Raw genomic sequence first — 19,353 nt, 5'->3', positions numbered from 1 at the left:
ATTGGCTAGTAATAAACCACAATACTGGACACAAGTAACTATGCGTATTAATCCGGATCACCAGGAGATTATTCGCTTTCTGGTGCTGTATAATCTACATGATGTTTTGGTGCTAGGATTGCCATGGCTGCAATCTCATAACCCAGTCCTCGACTGGAAAGCTATGTCTGTGTTAAGCTGGGGATGTAAAGGGACTCATGGGGACGTACCTTTGGTTTCCATTTCATCATCTATTCCCTCTGAGATTCCTGAATTCTTGTCTGACTATCGTGACGTTTTTGAAGAACCCAAGCTTGGTTCACTACCTCCGCACCGGGAGTGCGATTGTGCCATAGATTTGATCCCGGGTAGTAAATACCCTAAGGGTCGTTTATTTAATCTGTCTGTGCCTGAACACGCTGCTATGCGAGAATATATAAAGGAGTCCTTGGAAAAGGGACATATTCGTCCTTCGTCATCTCCCTTAGGAGCCGGTTTTTTCTTTGTGTCTAAGAAAGATGGCTCTTTGAGGCCGTGTATTGATTATCGGCTTTTGAATAAAATCACGGTTAAATATCAATATCCGTTACCACTGCTGACTGATTTGTTTGCTCGTATAAAGGGGGCCAAGTGGTTCTCTAAGATTGATCTCCGTGGGGCGTATAATTTGGTGCGAATCAAGCAGGGGGATGAGTGGAAAACCGCATTTAATACGCCCGAGGGCCACTTTGAGTATTTGGTGATGCCTTTTGGTCTTTCAAATGCCCCTTCAGTCTTCCAGTCCTTTATGCATGACATTTTCCGCGATTATTTGGATAAATTTATGATTGTGTATCTGGATGATATTCTGATTTTTTCGGATGACTGGGACTCTCATGTCCAGCAGGTCAGGAGGGTTTTTCAGGTTTTGCGGTCTAATTCCTTGTGTGTGAAGAGTTCTAAGTGCGTTTTTGGGGTTCAAAAGATTTCCTTCTTGGGATACATTTTTTCCCCCTCTTCCATCGAGATGGATCCTGTCAAGGTTCAGGCTATTTGTGATTGGACGCAACCCTCTTCTCTTAAGAGTCTTCAGAAATTTTTGGGCTTTGCTAACTTTTATCGTCGATTTATTGCTGGTTTTTCTGATGTTGTTAAACCATTGAGTGATTTGACTAAGAAGGGTGCTGATGTTGCTGATTGGTCCCCTGATGCTGTGGAGGCCTTTCGGGAGCTTAAGCGCCGCTTTTCTTCCGCCCCTGTGTTGCGTCAGCCTGATGTTGCTCTTCCTTTTCAGGTTGAGGTCGACGCTTCTGAAATCGGAGCTGGGGCGGTGTTGTCGCAGAGAAGTTCCGACTGCCCCGTGATGAGACCTTGTGCTTTTTTTTCCCGTAAATTTTCGCCCGCCGAGCGGAATTATGATATTGGGAATCGGGAGCTTTTGGCCATGAAGTGGGCTTTTGAGGAGTGGCGTCACTGGCTTGAGGGGGCCAGACATCAGGTGGTGGTATTGACTGACCACAAAAATTTAATTTACCTTGAGTCTGCCAGGCGCCTGAATCCTAGACAGGCGCGCTGGTCGTTGTTTTTCTCTCGGTTTAATTTTGTGGTGTCATACCTACCGGGTTCTAAGAATGTTAAGGCGGATGCCCTTTCTAGGAGTTTTGAGCCTGACTCCCCTGGTAATTCTGAGCCCACAGGTATCCTTAAGGATGGAGTGATATTGTCTGCCGTTTCTCCAGACCTGCGGCGGGCCTTGCAGGAGTTTCAGGCGGATAGACCGGATCGTTGCCCACCTGGTAGACTGTTTGTTCCTGATGATTGGACCAGTAGAGTCATCTCTGAGGTTCATTCTTCTGCGTTGGCAGGTCATCCTGGAATCTTTGGTACCAGGGATTTGGTGGCAAGGTCCTTCTGGTGGCCTTCCCTGTCACGAGATGTGCGAGGCTTTGTGCAGTCTTGTGACGTTTGTGCTCGGGCCAAGCCTTGTTGTTCTCGGGCTAGTGGATTGTTGTTGCCCTTGCCTATTCCGAAGAGGCCTTGGACGCACATCTCGATGGATTTTATTTCGGATCTGCCTGTTTCTCAGAAGATGTCTGTCATCTGGGTGGTGTGTGACCGTTTCTCTAAGATGGTCCATTTGGTTCCCTTGCCTAAGTTGCCTTCTTCTTCCGAGTTGGTTCCTCTGTTTTTTCAAAATGTTGTTCGTTTGCATGGTATTCCGGAGAATATCATTTCTGACAGAGGGACCCAATTCGTGTCTAGATTTTGGCGGGCATTCTGTGCTAGGATGGGCATGGATTTGTCTTTTTCGTCTGCTTTCCATCCTCAGACTAATGGCCAGACCGAGCGGACTAATCAGACCTTGGAGACATATTTGAGGTGTTTTGTGTCTGCGGATCAGGATGATTGGGTTGCTTTTTTGCCATTGGCGGAGTTCGCCCTCAATAATCGGGCCAGCTCTGCCACCTTGGTGTCCCCGTTTTTCTGTAATTCGGGGTTTCATCCTCGATTTTCCTCCGGTCAGGTGGAATCTTCGGATTGTCCTGGAGTGGATGCTGTGGTGGAGAGGTTGCATCAGATTTGGGGGCAGGTAGTGGACAATTTGAAGTTGTCCCAGGAGAAGACTCAGCTTTTTGCCAACCGCCGTCGTCGTGTTGGTCCTCGGCTTTGTGTTGGGGACTTGGTGTGGTTGTCTTCTCGTTTTGTCCCTATGAGGGTTTCTTCTCCTAAGTTTAAGCCTCGGTTCATCGGCCCGTACAAGATATTGGAGATTCTTAACCCTGTGTCCTTCCGTTTGGACCTCCCTGCATCTTTTTCTATTCATAATGTTTTTCATCGGTCATTATTGCGCAGGTATGAGGTACCGGTTGTGCCTTCCGTTGAGCCTCCTGCTCCGGTGTTGGTTGAGGGTGAGTTGGAGTACGTTGTGGAAAAGATCTTAGACTCCCGTGTTTCCAGACGGAAACTCCAGTATCTGGTCAAATGGAAGGGATACGGTCAGGAGGATAATTCTTGGGTGACTGCCTCTGATGTTCATGCCTCCGATCTTGTCCGTGCCTTTCATAGGGCTCATCCTGATCGCCCTGGTGGTTCTGGTGAGGGTTCGGTGCCCCCTCCTTGAGGGGGGGGTACTGTTGTGAAATTGGATTCTGGGCTCCCCCGGTGGCCACTGGTGGAATTGAACTTGTGTGCATCATCCTCTCTGTTCACCTGTTCCCATCAGGATGTGGGAGTCTCTATATAACCTTGCTCCTCTGTCAGTTTCATGCCGGTCAACAATGTAATCAGAAGCCTTTCTTTGCATGTTCCTGCTACTAGACAACTCCCAGCTAAGTTGGACTTTCGTCCTTGTTTGTTTTTGCATTTTGTTCCAGTTCACAGCTGCTGTTTCGTTACTGTGTCTGGAAAGCTCTTGTGATCTGAAATTGCCACTCTGGTGTTATGAGTTAATACTAGAGTCTTAAAGTAATTTCTGGATGGTGTTTTGATAGGGTTTTCAGCTGACCATGAAAGTGCCCTTTCTGTCTTCCTGCTATCTAGTAAGCGGACCTCGATTTTGCTAAACCTATTTTCATACTACGTTTGTCATTTCATCTAAAATCACCTCCAATATATGTGGGGGCCTCTGTCTGCCTTTTGGGGAAATTTCTCTAGAGGTGAGCCAGGACTGTATTTTCCTCTGCTAGGATTAGTTAGTCCTCCGGCTGGCGCTGGGCGTCTAGGGATAAAACGTAGGCACGCTACCCGGCCACTGTTAATTGTGCGGCAGGTTTAGTTCATGGTCAGTTTAGATTCCATCTTCCAAGAGCTAGTTCTTATATATGCTGGGCTATGTTCTCTCGCCATTGAGAATCATGACAGGGGCGCTAGAGACGCCGCCTATGGGGGAGGCTGAAGGTGCACGTGAGGTTGCTGCAGGTGAGCCCACGGAGTCTATGCAAATCGCAGGGGTGTCGCATCATCAAGCCCCCTCGCTCAGGAGGCAGGGACTCTGTTTTTGCTGTGGTAAAAAGGGGCATTATGTAAATGCTTGTCCTCTGTTTTCTAAAAAAAAGCGCAACGGCTGAAAACTACTAAGCTCAGAGGGAGTGGAGGAGGCCAATCTGAGCTTATGCATATCCTCCATGGTGGTCTCTCAATGTAGGCTCCCTGCCAGAGTTATGGTCGCTGGCAGAGAGCTGCCAATCACTGTTTTTGTGGATAGTGGTTCGGCCACTAATCTCATTGATGAGGAGTTTGCACACACGGCTGGGTTCACGGTCGAAAAATTGCCTCATCCTATCCAGGTGGTCACCATCAATGCTACCCCTCTCCCACAGGGGGAGATTACTGAGTTTGTGGCTGTGGTTAAACTTCACATTGGGGTCCTACATTCTGAGCAGGTTACGTGTAGGGTGCTCAGTAATCTTCCTGCACAAATGGTTCTGGGTTTTCCATGGTTATCTATGCACAACCCGGTTATTGACTAGAAAACTCAGGACATAATTCACTGGAGCGGATTTTGCCAAGAGAATTGCCTGGCCACATGTGTGTCCGCTGTGACTCCAAGCATTCCTGAGTCACTGCTTGATTTCGCGGATGTGTTCTCAGAGAAGGGTTGCTCAGAATTGCCACCACATCGCCCCTATGACTGTACTATTAGGTTTAAACCAGGGGCTAAATTGCCAAAAGCAAGGATGTTCAACATTTCTGGTCCTGAGAGGCAAGCTTTAAAAGATTACATTGCTGAGAGTTTGAGCAAAGGGTACATCAGGCCTTCGTCCTCGCTGGTGGCAGCGGGGTTCTTCTTCATTAAAAAGAAAGATGGCGGACTACGCCCGTGTCTGGATTTCAGGGAGTTAAACCAGATTACGGTTCTTGATCCATACCCTATGCCACTGATACCTGATTAGTTCAACCAGGTGGCTGGTGCTAAGTGGTTTTCCAAGCTTGACCTCAGGGGGGCGTACAACCTCATAAGAGTCCGTCAAGGTGATGAGTGGAAGACGGCTTTTAATACTCCTGAGGGTCATTTTGAAAATTTGGTGATGCCATTTGGGTTGACAAACGCTCCTGCAGTTTTTCAACATTTCATAAATGATGTATTGTCGCATGTTCTGGGGAAATTCGTTATTGTGTACCTAGATGACATTCTCATTTATTCATGCAACCGTGATTCTCATTTAGAGCATGTGAGGCAGGTGTTACAGCTGCTCAGGGAAAATAAGCTCTATGCAAAACTTGAGAAATGTGTATTTTTGGTTCAGGAGTTGCCTTTCTTGGGTTATATTGTGTCTGCTTCAGGGTTTAAAATGGACGCCGCTAAGGTGCAAGTGGTGCTGCATTGGGAACGGCCTGATAACCTAAAAGCACTCCAGCGGTTCCTTGGGTTTTATAGAAAGTTTATCAAAGATTTTTCTACCATTGCTAAACCGCTTACTGACATGACGAAAAAGGGTACCAATTTCTCTGCCTGGCCTCAGGCTGCTGTGCGCGCATTTGAATTTCTGAAAAACAGTTTTGCTTTGGCCCCCATTCTGGTGCAACCGGACGTGTCAAAACCATTTACCGTGGAAGTCGATGCGTCTGAGGTTGGAGTGGGGGCGGTGCTGTCACAAGGCTCATCATTGGGCGAGTTGCGTCCTTGCGCCTACTTTTCCAAGAAGCTGTCGTCTGCCGAACGTAATTACGATATTGGCAACAGGGAGTTGTTGGCTATCAAGTTGGCTTTTGAGTAATGGCGACACTTTTTGGAGGGGTCGGTTCATCAGGTTACAGTTATCACCGACCATAAAAATCTGCTGTATTTGGAGTCAGTCAAGCGTCTGTCCCTCTCACGACTGAGGTTGAGGCTGAGATTGCCGAGGCTCAGGTGGAGGTACCACCAGAACTTCCCATTAGCAAATCGTTTGTACCACTCCATCTTCGCCTAAAGGTGTTGGGTGAGCATCATGATGCTGTCCTGGCTGGCCATCCAGGGGTTAGGGGTACCTTGGAGTTGGTGTCACGTCCGTTTTGGTGGCCCAAAATCCGACAGGACGTGGTCTCATACGTATCAGCATGTACCACGTGCGCCAGTGCTAAGAAGTCCCGCTCTCGTCCTGCTGGCACACTACATCCTCTCGAGGTACCCAGTAGGCCATGGACGGAGATTTCCATGGATTTTATCACAGATTTGCCCTCCTCTGCTGGGAACACGGTCATTCTGGTGGTTGTTGATCGGTTCTCAAAGATGTCGCACTTTGTGTCTTTGCCTTCGTTGCCTAACGCTAAGACTCTGGCTCAGGTTTTTGTGCAGGAGGTGGTCAGACTTCACGGGGTCCCGTCTGACATCGTGTCTGATAGGGGTAGTCAGTTTGTGGCAAAATTTTGGAAAGCTTTTTGCTCACGGCTGGGGATCAAGTTGTCGCATTCTTCTGCGTTTCATCCTCAGTCAAATGGTCAGACCGAGCGTATGAACCAGAATTTGGAGCAGTACTTACGCTGTTTTGTTTCTGACAATCAGGAGGAGTGGTCGACGTTCCTTCCTTTGGCTGAGTTTGCTATAAATAATCACCGTCAGGAATCGTCTGGGGAGTCCCCGTTCTTTTGTGTTTACGGGCTCCATCCTCAGTTTTGTACTCTGCATCAGGGGGGCTCTACTGGCGTCCCGGAGGAGGACCAGTTAGGAGCACAACTGTCATCTGTTTGGAGGAGAGTGAAACAGCGCTTGCTAAGCGTAGGTGCAAGGTACAAACGATTGGCTGACAGTAAACGTGTGACAGGTCCGGACCTGAGTGTGGGTGACTGGGTGTGGTTGTCCACAAAAAACATAAAACTCAAGATTCCATCCTTGAAATTGGGTCCAAGGTTTATTGGTCCATTTAGGGTTGCCGCCATCATTAACCCGGTAGCATACCGTTTGGCGCTCCCTACGGTATATAAAATACACAACGTGTTCCACAGATCTTTATTAAAAAAGGTGGTGGGTTCGGTGGACACTGCGGCTATGCCACCTCCAGTTTTGGTGGATTGCTATTTGGAGTTTGAAGTCTCCAAGGTGGTTGACTCTCGGGTAGTGCACCACACATTACAGTACCTGGTACACTGGCGTGGTTATGGGCCGGAAGAGAGGTCCTGGGTACCTGTCTCGGACATACATGCGGTCCGGCTGGTCAGTATGTTTCACCGCCGCCATCCGGACAAGCCGGGTCCTATAAGTCGTGAGGGCCCTGGGGTCCCTCGTAGAAGGCGGGGTACTGTCATGTCGGACGCTGTTCACACTAGGGCATCCGACAGACAGCAGTAATTCCACTTACGTTCACTACACGCTCAGTGGCGTCGGCTAGATTTTATCCAGCTTGCTCGGGGTTAATCTAGCTGGTAATCAGGTTGGAGGCTGGGTCACGCCCACGGCCTTTAAATAGTCGCGCTGGACTTTGGGCGTCGCCGATTATAGCTTGTGCTTTGTGCCTAGTGATTCCGGTCTGGAGTGGTGGTCTTGTTGGAGGAATATCGTATCTGGTGGTGTATTATCCTTTGTCATATTCCTCCTTCCTATATTTGTATTTGTTTTGCCCTGTGCACATTATAGTGTATTCCTGTATGTCTGCGGCGTGGTGCGTTTTTCAGTTTTCCCTGTCTGTGCTTTCTGTGGGTATTGGTGTGTTGTGTCTTCACTGGGTGGCGGGTGGTGGTCTCAGCTTAGGGCTGAAACAGGAGACAGGGTCAGGCCTGGCGGCCCAGACATGCACACCTTTAGTGTAACTTCTGGGAAAGGGACAGACAGGGTTTCCCTAGCCTAAGGGACAATGCAGGGGCCCGGGTAACCAGCCTTAGTCTATCCAGTACCACCGTGACAATAATATGAAAAGATGCATAGGTTGTGGAGAACTCCTTGTGCACATGGGACAAGGCTAATGGTGGCCCTTAGATGGTCCATCAAATCACTACATGGGCTCATTTTATATGCAAATTGCCTCTTCAGAGAGGAAGAGGACTTGAACTCTATAGTGCCACCTGTTGGAAGTAGCGATCCTACAAGTCACAAACAACCCTTTAACGAGTCTTGCAATATGACTTAGGATAAAAGCCAAATCAGAATCTCAATTTGGAGACATGGTGTTTCGAACTATTGGCCCTCGTCCGTGTGAAGCATGAGAACTGATTTGGCTAGGTGAGAGGCTCTGGACTGGGGTCTAAGGGGTAAAGTTTCTCCTTGTGGAGAGTGACATACCAGCTCTGGTTTTTCAAGGTAGCATGCTCAGTAATACTTCCAAAAATCATTGTCTGTGAACACTGTTTCTTGTACAATCCAGAAATACAAGGGAAAGTCATATACTAACACAATCCAGAAATGATGCTGTCTTCTCTGGGCAAAGCTAATTTAAAATGGACTGAGGCAAAATTTAAAAATGCTCTGTGATCAGATGAATAATAATTTGAAATTCTTTATGGAAACCACAGTCTCTATGTCCTGGAACTCAAAAGTTGAGGGAACCATCCAGCTTGTTATCATCGCACAGTACAAATGCTTGCACCTCTGATGGCACGGGGTTAGTGCCTATGGCATGGGCAGCGTACACATCATGAAAGGCTCTATCAACATTGAGCATGACTTAGAAGATTTAGAACAACATATGCTCCTATTCAGACAATGTCATTTTCAGGAAGACAATGATTGCATATTGAAGGAGGACAATGCTAATCCACATTGTGCATCTATCATAACATCTTGGCTTTGCAGAAAATAGTTTGGGTGATGAACTGGTCATCTACAGTCCAGACCTTTCACCAGTAGAAAACATGTGGTGCTTTATGACATGAAAAATCTGGCAAAGATGCAGGACTGTTGGGCAGCTAGAATCCTGCACCAGACAAGAGCAAGAATATATTCCTCTCTCAAAACGTCAGCAATTGGTCTCTTCACTTCCCAGACATTTACAGGCAGTTGAATAAAAAGAGGGGATGCTAGACAATGGTAGAAAAGTCTCTGATCCATCATTTTTGAGATATGTTGCTGGCACCAATTTCTAAATAATTTTTTTTTTCAAATGAAATGGAAAAATGTTGAACTTTCAACTTCTGATCTTTGTTCTATGTTCTGTTGTTAATAAAATATGGCATTATTATATTATAATATTCAGTGCATTCTTGTTTTCTTTAAATTTTACTCAAAACCCCAACTTTTTTTTTAATTGAGGTTTTATTATTTATTTAATTTCCCCAAAACTTCAAAAAATCCCAAAAGACAAACTGATTTATCATGGAAGTTGTATTTAATTAGAAATTAGTTGAGAGTTGTTCTTTTCTGCATTGTAGTTTCTGTTTTTGAAGAAATCACTGTAGTTCTGCTGCCGATGCCCCTGCATGGTGTCCCCTTATCCCTCCATGTAGTGCTGCCAGCTTACTCACTGCCCAAACCCCGCGGCGTGGTCTCCCGGCATGTCTCTCTTGCTTCCTAGTGTGCTTCCCGCAGTTCCCGGTGGCACATTTGGTATGCGTTTGTGGGAGCGGACCACTGTTCTTAAAGGGGCAGCGCGCGCATATTCTAAATGCTGTTAGTTTGTTTCTGAGAGGCATTAAGTATAATGTAGTGCACCTGCAAGATATGGCACTCACCCAATAGCTGGAAGGCATCTTGTATAAAAGACTCTCTCTCCCCTAGGGAGTCGCCAAGCAAAGTGTAGATTCATTAGTGAGTTGTGAGGTCCCCTGGTCCCGGTGTGGCCAGTACTGTACCCATAGTCTCTTGGTCCTGGTGTGCCTGAACCTCATCCCCTGGTTCGTGAATGGCCAGTGCCTAAACCTCATCTCCTGGTCCATGCGCAGCCAAACCCTGACAGTGTATCTTAGACTGGCGTATCTGAACCTAGCCTGGATCCATGTCAGTAACAGTTCTGTAGAGGTGCCAGAACTAACTAGTCTGAACGGAGACCTAGCCCTAATCAGTGTTGGTGTACCTGACCCCTGAGGTCAGCAGCTGCAGTACCAGGCTCTCCCCAGGAGTGTTACCTGGCAGCTACCTGCCGCATAAGCCTGACCTCACTACTAAAGGTTTCTGTGAACACCAATGTAACTTGTTAATTATGCCCCTTCCGGGGTAGGCCTGGTCATGCGGCACAGTGGGTCCACAAATCCACATGCGCCACTGTTGGGCATAACAATCACTTCACAGAGCTGGATCTGTTGTATGATGGATAGCACTGAACCAGATGGATAGCTTTAACTTGCAATGAGATGCATCAGTCATAGTTTCTGATACTTAATAGAAAAAATATTGCTGCACACAACAGCTCTATTTTATAAAGTTATTAAATCTGACGTAATCTGCAACAGAGCCTCTGGTCCCAATTATACCAGCTCTCTGGCACAGAAGTGTTGAAAGATGTTTCATATAAGTTCTGTAGTTATGGGGCACCTTGCGGGCTTGTGCACACTGGTGTATTACAGTTCCATTTTGCATAGGTATAATAAAACTATTGTGGAGGTACATAGCGTTGCTTGTAAAGCAAAATATCTTTGTACATTTCATCAGGGGGTAAGTTCACTCCTTATGCAGTGGTAGCTGAATGTAATATACAGCATGTACCTTGCAACAATGGCTGGGAGCAGAGATTAAACATTCAGGATAGACGTAATCTCCTAGATACCGCACAAAATATTAATTAACACTTTTTTTTAACTTTTGATTTATAACTATATGCAGTTAGATCTATTAAAGAGAACCTGTGAGCAGGATTGTGCCCAGTAACCTACACACAGTGTCAGGTCAGCGCTGTTATTCTGATTACAATGTTACCGTGGTTGATGAAATCCTTCTTGTGGTTGTTGTTTAATCTTTATTTTCAGTTTTGAGTTAAGGCTGAGTCACACATAACGATATCGTTAACGATATCGTTGCAACGTCACGCTTTTGGTGATGTAAGCAACGATCCCGCTAACGATCTCGTTATGAGTGACAGCGACCAACGATCAGGCCCCTGCTGGGAGATCGTTGGTCGATGGGAATGATCAGGACCTTTTTTTGGTCGCTGATCACCTGCTGTCATCGCTGGATCAGCGTGTGTGACGCCGATCCAGCGATGTGTTCACTTGTAACCAGGGTAAATATCGGGTTACTAAGTGCAGGGCCGCGCTTAGTAACCCGATATTTAGCCTGGTTACCATTGTAAAAGTTAAAAAAACCCAGTACATACTCACATTCTGATGTCTGTCACGTCCCCCGGCGTCCACAGGGTTGACTGTGTCACCACTGTACTCTGCTTTACGGCCGGCGATGACACATTCAGTGCAGAGAAGCTCTCGGCAGCAGCGCGTGCATATTAGCATACCTCCCAACTTTTGAAGATGGGAAAGAGGGACAAAGTTTGCAAATTTGCAAATTTTAGGCCACGCCTCTGACCACACTCATTCATAATTAATCACATGATGCTCCATACTGTATAATGACCACACATGATGCTCCATACTGTATAATGACTGCACATGATGCTCCATACTGTATACTGGCTGCACATGATGCTCCATACTGTATAATGACCGCACATGATGCTCCATACTGTATAATGACCACACATGATGCTCCATACTGTATACTGGCCACACAGTGCTCCATACTGTATGACCACACATGATGCTCCATACTGTATAATGACCACACATGATGCTCCATACTGTATAATGACCACACATGATGCTGCATACTGTATAATGACCACACATGATGCTCCATACTGTATAATGACCACACATGATGCTGCATACTGTATAATGACCGCACATGATGCTCCATACTGTATAATGACTGCACATGATGCTCCATACTGTATACTGGCTGCACATGATGCTCCATACTGTATAATGACCGCACATGATGCTCCATACTGTATAATGACCACACATGATGCTCCATACTGTATAATGACTGGACATGATGCTCCATACTGTATACTGGCTGCACATGATGCCCCATACTGTATAATGACCGCACATGATGCTCCATACTGTATAATGACCGCACATGATGCTCCATACTGTATAATGACTGCACATGATGCTCCATACTGTATACTGGCCACACAGTGCTCCATACTGTATAATGACTGCACATGATGCTCCATACTGTATAATGACTGCTCATGATGCTCCATACTGTATACTGGCCACACAGTGCTCCATACTGTATGACCACACATGATGCTCCATACTGTATAATGACCACACATGATGCTCCATACTGTATAATGACCACACATGATGCTGCATACTGTATAATGACCACACATGATGCTCCATACTGTATAATGACCACACATGATGCTGCATACTGTATAATGACCGCACATGATGCTCCATACTGTATAATGACTGCACATGATGCTCCATACTGTATACTGGCTGCACATGATGCTCCATACTGTATAATGACCGCACATGATGCTCCATACTGTATAATGACCACACATGATGCTCCATACTGTATAATGACTGGACATGATGCTCCATACTGTATACTGGCTGCACATGATGCCCCATACTGTATAATGACCGCACATGATGCTCCATACTGTATAATGACCGCACATGATGCTCCATACTGTATAATGACTGCACATGATGCTCCATACTGTATACTGGCCACACAGTGCTCCATACTGTATAATGACTGCACATGATGCTCCATACTGTATAATGACTGCTCATGATGCTCCATACTGTATACTGGCCACACAGTGCTCCATACTGTATGACCACACATGATGCTCCATACTGTATAATGACCACACATGATGCTCCATACTGTATAATGACCACACATGATGCTGCATACTGTATAATGACCACACATGATGCTCCATACTGTATAATGACCACACATGATGCTGCATACTGTATAATGACCGCACATGATGCTCCATACTGTATAATGACTGCACATGATGCTCCATACTGTATACTGGCTGCACATGATGCTCCATACTGTATAATGACTGCACATGATGCTCCATACTGTATAATGACCGCACATGATGCTCCATACTGTATAATGACCGCACATGATGCTCCATACTGTATAATGACTGCACATGGTGCTCCATACTGTATACTGGCCACACAGTGCTCCATACTGTATAATGACCACACATGATGCTCCATACTGTATAATGACCACACATGATGCTCCATACTGTATAATGACCACACATGATGCTGCATACTGTATAATGACCACACATGATGCTCCATACTGTATAATGACCACACATGATGCTGCATACTGTATAATGACCGCACATGATGCTCCATACTGTATAATGACTGCACATGATGCTCCATACTGTATACTGGCTGCACATGATGCTCCATACTGTATAATGACCGCACATGATGCTCCATACTGTATAATGACTGCACATGATGCTCCATACTGTATAATGACCGCACATGATGCTCCATACTGTATAATGACTGCACATGATGCTCCATACTGTATACTGGCTACACATGATGCTCCATACTGTATGATGACCGCACATGATGCTCCATACTGTATAATGACCACACATGATGCTCCATGCGGTATACTGGCTGCACATGATGCTCCATACTGTATAATGACTGCACATGATGCTCCATACTGTATAATGACTGCACATGATGCTCCATACTGTATAATGACTGCACATGATGCTCCATACTGTATACTGGCCACACAGTTCTCCATACTGTATAATGATCCCACATGATGCTTAATACTGTATAATGACCCCCCCTGTATGCATGGCTCATATCCCCCCCTCCTGTATGTATGGCTCATATTCCCCCCCCCGATGCATGGCTCATATACCCCCCTCCTGTATGCATGGCTCATATTCCCCCCCTCCTGTATGCATGGCTCATATTCCCCCCCTGTATGCATGGCTCATATTCCCCCCCCCCCCCCCCGTATGCATGGCTCCCCGGCCGGGGTCGGTCGGGAGGTGACCCAGCTTTTATAAAAAAAATAAAAAAAAACAGCCACAAACCTTGCTCAGGTGCTGCCCCCTGCATTGTCCCCGCCCTAGGCACGTAGTGCGGGACAACTAATGTCCCGCCCGATCGCGGGGCTGACTGTCAAAATCAGAACAGTCCCACGGGATCCGGGACGGTTGGGAGGTATGTATTAGCAGCGCTCCTGCCGAAAGCAGTTTTAACCCTGTGGACGCCGGGGGACGTGACAGACATCACAATGTGAGTATGTAGTGTTTTTTTTTTAACTTTTACAATGGTAACCAGGGTAAATATCGGGTTACTAAGCGCGGCCCTGCACTTAGTAACCCGATGTTTACCCTGGTTACCCGGGTGCTGCAGGGGGACTTCGGCATCGTTGAAGACAGTTTCAACGATGCCGAAGTCGTTCCCCTGATCGTTGGTCGCTGGAGAGAGCTGTCTGTGTGCCAGCGACCACACAACGACTTACCAACGATCACGGCCAGGTCATATCGCTGGTCGTGATCGTTGGTAAGTCGTTTAGTGTAACGGTACCTTTAATGATATGCTTGTGCCCCGGGGCGGCCTGCAGGGGTCTTCATGTGGTGCACTGATTAGGTATTCATCTGTATGGCTTCTGACACATCACTGATCCCTCAGTGGCCTGCCCCCTAGTTTACATATTGAATATTCTATTTAGCTTGGAAAAAAACCCTTCTGCAGGCTGTTTGATATCATCCTTATAATCATAAAAAAATCAGTTTGAAAATGGGGCCAGCCACGCCTGCGCAGTAGCAACTAACAGTGGTCCGATAGCTGCTGCTGCACAGGCACAGGCGGCGCCATCTTTGAGGAGGAATTTTTTTTGTTCTCTAGCAAGATGGGGCCACCGGTGCCTGCGCAGTAGCAGCTATCGGATCACTGATAGCTGCTACTGCGCAGGCGTGGCCAGTGCCATTTTCAAATGCATTTTTTTGGGTTAAGGATAAGATCAAGCAAAATGATTATATGTACAATGTACACTCACCGGCCACTTTATTAGGTACACCATGCTAGTAACGGGTTGGACCCCCTTTTGCCTTCAGAACTGCCTCAATTCTTCGTGGCATAGATTCAACAAGGTGCTGGAAGCATTCCTCAGAGATTTTGGTCCATATTGACATGATGGCATCACACAGTTGCCGCAGATTTGTCGGCTGCACATCCCAAAGATGCTCCATACAAGGCAGGATGGATCCATGCTTTCATGTTGTTTACGCCAAATTCTGACCCTACCATCCGAATGTCGCAGCAGAAATCGAGACTCATCAGACCAAGCAACGTTTTTCCAATCTTCTGCTGTCCAAATTCGATGAGCTTGTACAAATTGTAGCCTCAGTTTCCTGTTCTTAGCTGAAAGGAGTGGTACCCGGTGTGGTCTTCTGCTGCTGTAGCCCATCTGCCTCAAAGTTCGACGCACTGTGCGTTCAGAGATGCTCTTAGGCCTACCTTGGTTGTAACGGGTGGCGATTTGAGTCACTGTTGCCTTTCTATCAGCTCGAACCAGTCTGCCCATTCTCCTCTGACCTCTGGCATCAACAAGGCATTTCCGCCCACAGAACTGCCGCTCACTGGATTTTTTTTCTTTTTCGGACCATTCTCTGTAAACCCTAGAGATGGTTGTGCGTGAAAATCCCAGTAGATCAGCAGTTTCTGAAATACTCAGACCAGCCCTTCTGGCACCAACAACCATGCCACGTTCAAAGGCACTCAAATCACCTTTCTTCCCCATACTGATGCTCGGTTTGAACTGCAGGAGATTGTCTTGACCATGTCTACATGCCTAAATGCACTGAGTTGCCGCCATGTGATTGGCTGATTAGAAATTAAGTGTTAACAAGAAGTTGGACAGGTGTACCTAATAAAGTGGCCAGTGAGTGTATATGTGATCATACTTCAGTGCAGGGCAGGTCACTGAGGGATCAGTGATCTATCAGAAGCCATATACAGTGGGGCAAAAAAGTATTTAGTCATTCAGCAATAGTGCAAGTTCCACCACTTAAAAAGATGAGAGGCGTCTGTAATTTACATCATAGGTAGACCTCAACTATGGGAGACAAACTGAGAAAAAAAAATCAAGAAAATCACATTGTCTGTTTTTTTATCATTTTATTTGCATATTATGGTGGAAAATAAGTATTTGGTCAGAAACAAAATTTCATCTCAATACTTTGTAATATATCCTTTGTTGGCAATGACAGAGGTCAAACGTTTTCTGTAAGTCTTCACAAGGTTGCCACACACTGTTGTTGGTATGTTGGCCCATTCCTCCATGCAGATCTCCTCTAGAGCAGTGATGTTTTTGGCTTTTCGCTTGGCAACACGGACTTTCAACTCCCTCCAAAGGTTTTCTATAGGGTTGAGATCTGGAGACTGGCTAGGCCACTCCAGGACCTTGAAATGCTTCTTACGAAGCCACTCCTTCGTTGCCCTGGCGGTGTGCTTTGGATCATTGTCATGTTGAAAGACCCAGCCACGTTTCATCTTCAATGCCCTTGCTGATGGAAGGAGGTTTGCACTCAAAATCTCACGATACATGGCCCCATTCATTCTTTCATGTACCCGGATCAGTCGTCCTGGCCCCTTTGCAGAGAAACAGCCCCAAAGCATGATGTTTCCACCACCATGCTGTACAGTAGGTATGGTGTTTGATGGATGCAACTCAGTATTCTTTTTCCTCCAAACACGACAAGTTGTGTTTCTACCAAACAGTTCCAGTTCGGTTTCATCAGACCATAGGACATTCTCCCAAAACTCCTCTGGATCATCCAAATGCTCTCTAGCAAACTTCAGACGGGCCCGGACATGTACTGGCTTAAGCAGTGGGACACGTCTGGCACTGCAGGATCTGAGTCCATGGTGGCGTAGTGTGTTACTTATGGTAGGCCTTGTTACATTGGTCCCAGCTCTCTGCAGTTCATTCACTAGGTCCCCCCGCGTGGTTCTGGGATTTTTGCTCACCGTTCTTGTGATCATTCTGACCCCACGGGGTGGGATTTTGCGTGGAGCCCCAGATCGAGGGAGATTATCAGTGGTCTTGAATGTCTTCCATTTTCTAATTATTGCTCCCACTGTTGATTTCTTCACTCCATGCTGGTTGGCTATTGCAGATTCAGTCTTCCCAGCCTGGTGCAGGGCTACAATTTTGTTTCTGGTGTCCTTTGACAGCTCTTTGGTCTTCACCATAGTGGAGTTTGGAGTCAGACTGTTTGAGGGTGTGCACAGGTGTCTTTTTATACTGATAACAAGTTTAAACAGGTGCCATTACTACAGGTAATGAGTGGAGGAAAGAGGAGACTCTTAAAGAAGAAGTTACAGGTCTGTGAGAGCCAGAAATCTTGATTGATTGTTTCTGACCAAATACTTATTTTCCACCAGAATATGCAAATAAAATGATAAAAAAACAGACAATGTGATTTTCTGGATTTTTATTTCTCAGTTTGTCTCCCATAGTTGAGGTCTACCTATGATGTAAATTACAGACGCCTCTCATCTTTTTAAGTGGTGGAACTTGCACTATTGCTGAATGACTAAATACTTTTTTGCCCCACTGTAGATGAATAACTAATTAGAGCACCACATGAAGACTCCCTGCAGCACGAGCATATCATTAACATATAGCTGAAAATAATGAATAAAAAAGAATAATCGCAAGATGGATTTCATCAACCAAGGTATCATTGTAATCAGTACAATGGTGCCGACCTGACACTGTCTGTAGGGTACTGTGCACAATCCTGCAAACAGGTTCCCTCTAAGCTTCCACAAGTCTAGTGATCTGTATGTAGTACAATTGTAACAATTGTGGAAACGCTTGAAAAAAAAAAAGAAAAAGACTTGTAGCTCAATAGACAAGTGTCACTTCATACAGAGTGTTAAAAACCTTAAGACTGACACCATAGAGGTGTATTACATAACACTTGGTCTGTTGATGATATCTACCTTTAAAGCAGAACTCCAACATTTTTTTGTTTCAGTACATGAGTGGTGCATTTAATCTAAGTTCCCCGACCCCAGTATTATTCTTACCAGCTGCCATCTTCAGCTCTTGACCCTTGAACAGGATGTGAAAAGCGTGCCCATAAAATTAATGAATAACAAGCTGCCATATGGAAAAAGGCCATTAGGTGGCAGCAGAGCAGAAGTGTAAGAACATACATAGCATGAAAAATACAATAGTAGAAACTGTGAAGCATAACTTACACCGAACAGCACAGTGATCAGGGACAGTTTTTCCGGTCTCCGATCACGTGATCGCTGTTATTCGATGATCACGCAATAAAAGTGTGTCTGCTAAAAAAATAATTTCTCTCTCATCTGACATACTATAACATGTCAGAAGAGAGAGAAATAAAGTCCCCAAGCCCCCCTCAGTACGTCAGTCATCCCTTGGGCCCTCCTGCTTCATCCCTCGATCCTCTGCTTCCTGTTAATGAAGAAAAATGGATGTCGCATGCGCAGTGTGCCTGCTTAGATCTGCCGGCCAGCACCCAGCAACAGCAGGGTATTTTCCTATTGGTTCCAAACTAACTTTTGATCACTGTGCTAGACTATATTAGTGTTCAAAAGCCCAATAATTAGTAAATCATCCCTGAGTCATCATCTTAGCTTAATTATTTCCTATTTTATAATTTTTATGTCTTACATTCTTTGACAGTAGAGTTAGTGCTGGGGTTGTGCTTAGGTTTAGGGTTGGGCTTAGGGTTAGGGTTGGGCTTAGGGTTGGGGTTTAGCCTAGGGTTGTGGTTGTGGTTGGACTGAGGGTCAGGGTTGAGGTTAGGCCTTGAGCTTTTTTAAAAAATTGAAAAAAAAAATTATAACGACTAGTGTTGAGTGCAATGGCTCGCTACTTGAGTTTGTATCGGGTGCTCAGGTATGCACCTAGTATTACAGGTGGTCTAGTGACATGCTCGAGTCCTCGCCTCGCATGTTTTGTGGCTGTTAAACACCACAAAAAAAGTGAGGATTACCTGCCATACACGGGCAATCCTGCACTTTTTTTGGCTGTCTAAAAGCCACAAAGCATGCGAAGTGGGGACTCGAGCATGTCACTCGAGCACCCACGATACTCGGTGCATACCCGAGCACCCACTGCAAACTTGAGTAGGGAGTTTCCAAAATGGAGTCATTTGTGGGAGGTTTCTACTGATAGGAGCCCTGCAGATGTGACATGTAGCCTGCAATTTTTTTCAGCCAATTTGTGTTCCAAAAAAATTGGGGCTAAAGCAACATTTTAGAGGTAAAATGTAATTTATTTTTTATTCCACTTTGCTTTACTTCCTTTGTAGCATATGAAAGGTTAAAAAATTTCCCGACAACAGTATTTGAGGGGTGCGGTTTTTAAAATGGTATCAGTTTTGTGGAGTTTCCAATGTATAGGCCCCTCAAAGTCCATTTAAATCTGTTTAGGTCCCTAAAGAAACAAGT

General features: G+C 45.8%; 1 protein-coding gene across 1 annotated transcript in view; it reads left to right on the top strand.

The window, feature by feature from the left end:
- The window catches only part of SLC35D2 (solute carrier family 35 member D2), a 186,289-nt gene that overhangs the window by 83,418 nt on the left and 83,518 nt on the right, over positions 1-19,353 (top strand). The window lies entirely within an intron of this gene.

The sequence above is a fragment of the Ranitomeya variabilis genome, chromosome 1 (genome assembly GCF_051348905.1).
Source record: "Ranitomeya variabilis isolate aRanVar5 chromosome 1, aRanVar5.hap1, whole genome shotgun sequence".
Lineage (NCBI taxonomy): Eukaryota > Metazoa > Chordata > Amphibia > Anura > Dendrobatidae > Ranitomeya > Ranitomeya variabilis.
Note: the sequence above shows the minus strand (reverse complement) of the source record. Positions and strands in the feature narration are given on the sequence as shown.